The sequence below is a fragment of the Acipenser ruthenus genome, chromosome 9 (assembly GCF_902713425.1).
Source record: "Acipenser ruthenus chromosome 9, fAciRut3.2 maternal haplotype, whole genome shotgun sequence".
Lineage (NCBI taxonomy): Eukaryota > Metazoa > Chordata > Actinopteri > Acipenseriformes > Acipenseridae > Acipenser > Acipenser ruthenus.
Genome location: NC_081197.1, coordinates 35423980 through 35430185, shown reverse-complemented (window position 1 = coordinate 35430185; position 6206 = coordinate 35423980). Strand labels below are relative to the sequence as shown.

General features: G+C 30.7%; 1 long non-coding RNA gene across 1 annotated transcript in view; it reads left to right on the top strand.

Moving 5' to 3' along the window:
* Positions 1-6206, top strand: part of LOC117405279 (uncharacterized) — a 96026-nt gene that overhangs the window by 15935 nt on the left and 73885 nt on the right. The window lies entirely within an intron of this gene.

Here is a 6206-nt window from a genome sequence, read left to right as displayed (position 1 = left end):
TGTAAAATAAGAAGTGTCATTTGGCAAGGGTGCAACTAACGAAGCTTCAACCCCATACTGCTAATTGCTCCCCGTTGTTGTATTCAGCACAATTAAAGTAATACGTTATAATTCAATTCAGATCTTTCACACAAAACAATTAATGTAGGGTGTAAAAGAATATATATATATATATATATATATATATATATATATATATATATATATATATATATATATATATATATATATATATATATATGCCACACAAATACAAAATCATACAGAAACCATATTTAGGTTATAGAAAAATGCATCGAATATATTATAATGTTTGAAACTATTTCAGTTTAGCTTGAATTGATTTCTATTAACAATGGCATGGATGTTTATTTGTACAGAGAATATGGGGTCGTATGAATTACACGCAGAGGTCTTATTGTTTGTGTATTTCTACAACCGAATAACAACTACAAGGTGTGGTCAATTTAAAGAGAAACTTCATCCAATAATAAGTTTGAGTGATTCTTTGATTGGCCTTTTGAAAAAAAAACAAAAAAAAAAAAACAATATTGCTACTCATGGACAAAGGTTTGAGTTATAGGATAGGATATATATATATATATATATATATATATATATATATATATATATATATATATATATATATATATATATATATGTTTGTACATGTAATTAGCGCTAAATAAATCAAACGATTGCTGCTAAATCAATTCAGCTGTTTACAATACATTAAATTAACACAGATTTCCGCGCCACATGCAAAACGTATATTGTCTATAGTATAATGAGATTGAGGCTGTTTTAATTATGCATTTGTATATCTGTTAAATTACTTTGATTGACATATCATAACATCGCAATAGATAACGACTGTGACGGCAACAATAGGCCAGTCTTCATTTGTAAAACAGCAAAAGCGAGTAGGATTCCTAATCTGTATGAATTAAGAATATTTACTGTTTGCTTGTTATAAAGTTCTGTATTTGGTAATGCAGTTATTTTTTTATAATTGTTTCTATATTGGTGTCATTTATACAATATATATGCACATAATTGCTTTCAATTACGTAAACAAATGTAATGTCTCCAGTAACTTGATTTGATTAACTATTTTTTAAGTAGTCTATGGATAGAGAAATGTGTGCATTGCATATTTTCTGCTAAAATTATGCTCTGTTATTGCTAGGATTGTTCAAGAAATGCAACCAAAAGGCTATACGTTCAGGTTATGTAATATCCACCCGATGTTTTCCATTTATTTACAGCATCGAGCTCGCTCTATCCCTGCTCACCATCTAGCTTGTTTACCTTAGTCATTATCTGCAGTTCTCGAATCTGTTTGGTTAAATAATTAATGCCCACTAAAAGAAAACTAATGAGACGTTTTTTTGTTTGTTTTTTTGTTTTGTTTTGTTTTTTTTTTTTTTTTTTTTTTTTATTAAACATGTTCTATTGGTCGATAAATGTCATGTTTTTTATATTAAAAGCAATGCAATAAAACATGTTGTGTTTTCTTGTTTTATAACATGTTTAACAATCGTGGATGTGTATCAGTCCCACTCATTTAACAATATGTTAGTATGTTAATATGCAGCATACATTACTTGGTTTGCTTGTATGTAATGGACCATATGCCCTAAGATGAACAATTGCGAGAACTGCAATATGTACAGAAGTGAGATCACTTTTTGTGAGACTGATACAATCAACAGCCTATACAACTGAATTCGTTTTCTAGTTATAGAAACAGCAATGTTTAAATGTAAGGTTTTTACAAACAATAAGGAGTTGGATTTATGCTCATGGTACACTTAACGTTGTTAAAGAAAAAAAAACATACATTTATGCAACAGATTTAAAATAATGTAATGTACTCGGTTGCCTAAAAAAACACAAATGTTACCAAAATTAATATTATAGTGTGCTAAATGCTAAAATGTGTTTACAATCTATTGCATATGATTTATGTTGATTTCTTATATATTTTGAATACTGCCAGATTTCACAATATGTATTAACATTGACAAAATACAGGTATTCATTTTATTAATATCTCATCTTGATCGATTTGATATCATATATGAAAGTTGGTCAATTGCATTATTTATGTATCCATTATCGTTATTTTATTGTCACCATATTTGTGATAGAATATGAATGTTTTATGTATTATTTTTACTAGAAGCCTCATTAACCCCTCATGGGTTGTAGAACTCCTCGAGTTAAGAATCTTCACAAAATAGAAAGTGGGCCTATCGGGTTTTTTTGACATTTGAGATTTTGAAATGACAAACCATCCTGACCAAAAAAAAAAAAAAAAAAATTACAGTTAACTGGCAATACCATAACAAGGTATCTAGGATATTGTGAAGTTTATTTAAACTTTGAATTTTGTGTAGCTCCTAAACATAGCAGTCACATCCATTATTTAAATTGATTTTTTTAAATAACAATAAGCATTATACATGCAATGTCTTTTTGTCACTAACACTTCAGGAGTAATTAGTTTCTTATATTTCTAGTATACTTCCATCTGTTGGCATACCACTCATGCACAATTAGCCAATGTGCAAGCAATATAAAATACTGGTCTGAAAAGCAATACTTTTAATGCCAGTATTATTATTAAGCCATCGGCTAAGTAATAATGTCTGAAGACGTACTTTACTACTGTGTAGTGAAAATTATTGAATACAGTAACATTTACTGAATGCCATATAGCCCCTTGACGCTTTTCCTTTGTATGGTCATGAATACACATCCTTCCCAGTTTCGGGAGGTTATGAATATAAGACCAAGTGAAAAAAATATTAAAATAGGAAAGCAGATTAAATTTGCATTTCAAAAATATATTTTAACTAAATGCTGTTCCATAACACAAAAAGGGACACAAAAAAGTTAGAAGTTATTTTATGACATGCTTTTCATATAATGGGGATATTATTATTATTATTACTATTATTATTATTATTATTATTATTATTATTATTATTATTATTGTTGTTATTGTTGTAATAGATATATGGGTGAGATTAAGTGTAAAGAATTGCCTGTTGTATATGTAATGTTAAATAAAAATGTGAAAATGGCAGTTAACTAAGCTATAATATGTATCCCAATACCTTTGTTAAATATTCACAAGGATTGTTCTGTATTTATTTATTTTTTTCAATGAAAATTAATGGGTACCTCTGGCTTGAATATTGACATCTATGCAATCGCTGGGCTGTTAACCCAATTACAGAATTCATCAAGACCTGTATTGAATTATCTCTTTCCATATGGTATCAGCATTAGCCTAATTAAAAGCTATAAAGTCTGATACAATGATTAAATCGTTAGCTCTGCTCTGGGGAAGCAATATTTTGTTTTCCCTTCAATTAGTAGTTGATTGAGGTTTTCAGAGCAGGTCAGCTGTGAAATCTGAATTATATGTGTAAGTATTGCTCACAGGATGAGCTCTCATTCTGAAGCTCTATAGAGTTTTCAATGTTTTGAACACTCCATTAATGCGTATCAATTTTTTAAAAAATAAATATACTAGCTTAAGTATGTTATTGAATTTGCATGGCAAGTATATAATGAAATGCTTTCAATAGGCGAACTAAATATGAAACACACACAGAGGGAAATAAAAAAAAAGAAAAACCTGGGCGTTATATACAAATAATTTATGCAGTAAAGCAGGCCTACATATTTTAGTCACTTTTTATTTCGTTAGTAGGTGTTTATTTACCTAGTGTTTTTTTTTGTTTGTTTGTTTGTTTTTAATGTTGATATATCAAAATATCATATACTTTTGCTAAGGATGTAAGCACAATCTGCAAGGCAGAGTGAATTGAGTGAACATAAAACATCTGTAATTATATGCTTTTATATGGAAAGGGTATACATGTCATAGTAGGTCTGAGAGACAGCATAATGAAAGGGTTTAAAAAAGACTGCCTCGGGTTATGAGAGCTGTCTTTCAGCACCAAGTGCCACGTGCAACATTTACTACCAGCAGACGGCGGTCGAACTCTGCTGTGAGCCAGAAAGCCACTCCAAGCTTTTTTATTTCGTACCTCACTATCAATATTCTTTCCATTCTTTATTAACCAGTTTCCCGGTGATAAACCACGTAGGCAATCGTGAATATTTTTTAGAAGTACTGTGCACCATGAAACGTATGCAACATATTACAAAACACTTTCTTGTATTCATGCTTTTGCACTGTAATGTTTATTTTTGGTAAGCATTTTGTTTGGGTACATCCGAACAATATCCTCAAACAATTAAAATAAACAATAAAAGGTGTTCAAAATATATGTAGTTCTTAAACATATGGATTTGCAATAGGCTTAATTGATACGCACCTCGATAAGAACTTGCATGTGCTTATTCCAATATCCTGAAATATCCCATTCAGTAGACACTTCCTTCAAATGTTCAAGTCATAACTCGACATGTCTTATTTTTATTTTTATTTACTAAAATAAACGTGTTGATTATTACTTAATTATTTTTAATACGCAGTGTATTATGACAGTGGAAATCACGGTGCCGTTGTATACCCTACATTTTCTTGCTATCTTGCTTTGGCATTTGTGTTTCACAGATTTTTTGTTGTTGTTTTTTTTTTTTTTTTTACTGTGTGTTATGTTCCCTTCTGATGAAAAAAAAAGCATCCAAAAAGGACCATTTGCCCACGTATGTTGAACAGCGCTATATTTGCAACTTGAATTTGCTTGCTTTGAAAAAATTAATTAAAACAACAAACAGCGCTTTTAATTTGTATGTGCATCATTTTGTGGCATGTACTATTTTTGAGCGGTGGATTAGGCGTTTCAATTAAAACAGTCTGTATTTATTAATTTAGCCTATTTATGTATTTATGTATGTATTTATTTTTAGTATTACGCCTGCGGCATCACATTGGAAGTCGAGTTTATAACAATTTTATTTTGCAATTCAACAGGAAGGCTATTTTTCCGGGTTCTATAAACCATGATATGATTCTATAGATTGCATGTATGCATGCAGACGTGCTCATATATTTAAAACAAATATTCTATAAGACCGAACAAAATAACAATGCCCCGTTTACTCAGAACAAATATTGTCAACTTCGTTTATGGATGAATGGGGATAAGTATTAGGTATTTCATCTCTGATTGAGATTTGACAGGACAGACATTAAGATGAGCACATGGAACTTCACTTTAATACATTTGTTGACACAAAAACGTAAACCTTCCTATTTAATACAAGTAAGCAGTTTAACAGTTTAAAAAAAAATAATAATTTATGTTTTTTGTTAAGTGTGGTTCATTTGCAACGTGCAAAGTTTTTGTTTTGTTTTTAAGTTTTTTTTGTGAATGGCGCGGGTACGACATTGTATTATAATTAAAATAATAATTTAAAAAAAACAAGAGTGGACAAAAATAATATTCTGATTATATTCCCTTTTTTGACAAGTGTATTTTTATGTTTACCTTTACATGTAGGCCCTGTCTATTTCTGTTTACAAATTAAGCATGTATATTTCTACACCCTGTCCTTATTGTAAACTCTTTGTAGAAGTAGCTGATTTGCCTTTGGTTAAAGCTACAATGAAAGTGCTCAATGCGCAATGATAATTTCAGCAATCCCATTCAAAGTCTGTCTTTGTCTTTGGTACTGCTGGACGAGGTGGCTTCTTTTTTTGGCACGTGCTGTAGCGTCAGTCACTTGTTCCTTAGCAACCCTCGAACACAAGACACACCTGTGGCTAGATCTCAAAACTGAAAGAGCGGCTCGGAAAGCACAAATGGGCTGAGAAGAGGGTGTTTGGTTTTCACCTATTAATGCGGTACACCCTTTATTATCCCTTTGTGTATCATTATAAATTGGGATTCCAGCTAATTATTGTACGGGTGGAATGTGACAAGTGCCCCTTGTTATTGAATTACTTGTGGTTTACTGTAGGCCTCTGTTTTATAATAAATAATACATGCAATTACATAACATTTATATCACAAACAAAAGTTATAGGCACTTGTACATCTGTGATTAATGCTTCTCCCTGTTTCTTTGGGAACATACATTGGACCCGATGACTGAAGAACTAGACTATATATGAAGTGCACGTGTATATTTATAATTTTTACTAAACTATTTACCATGATATGCAAAGCCAACAAACGTATGCACAAGGCTGGTGTGGAAAATTGCATGCACTTAAC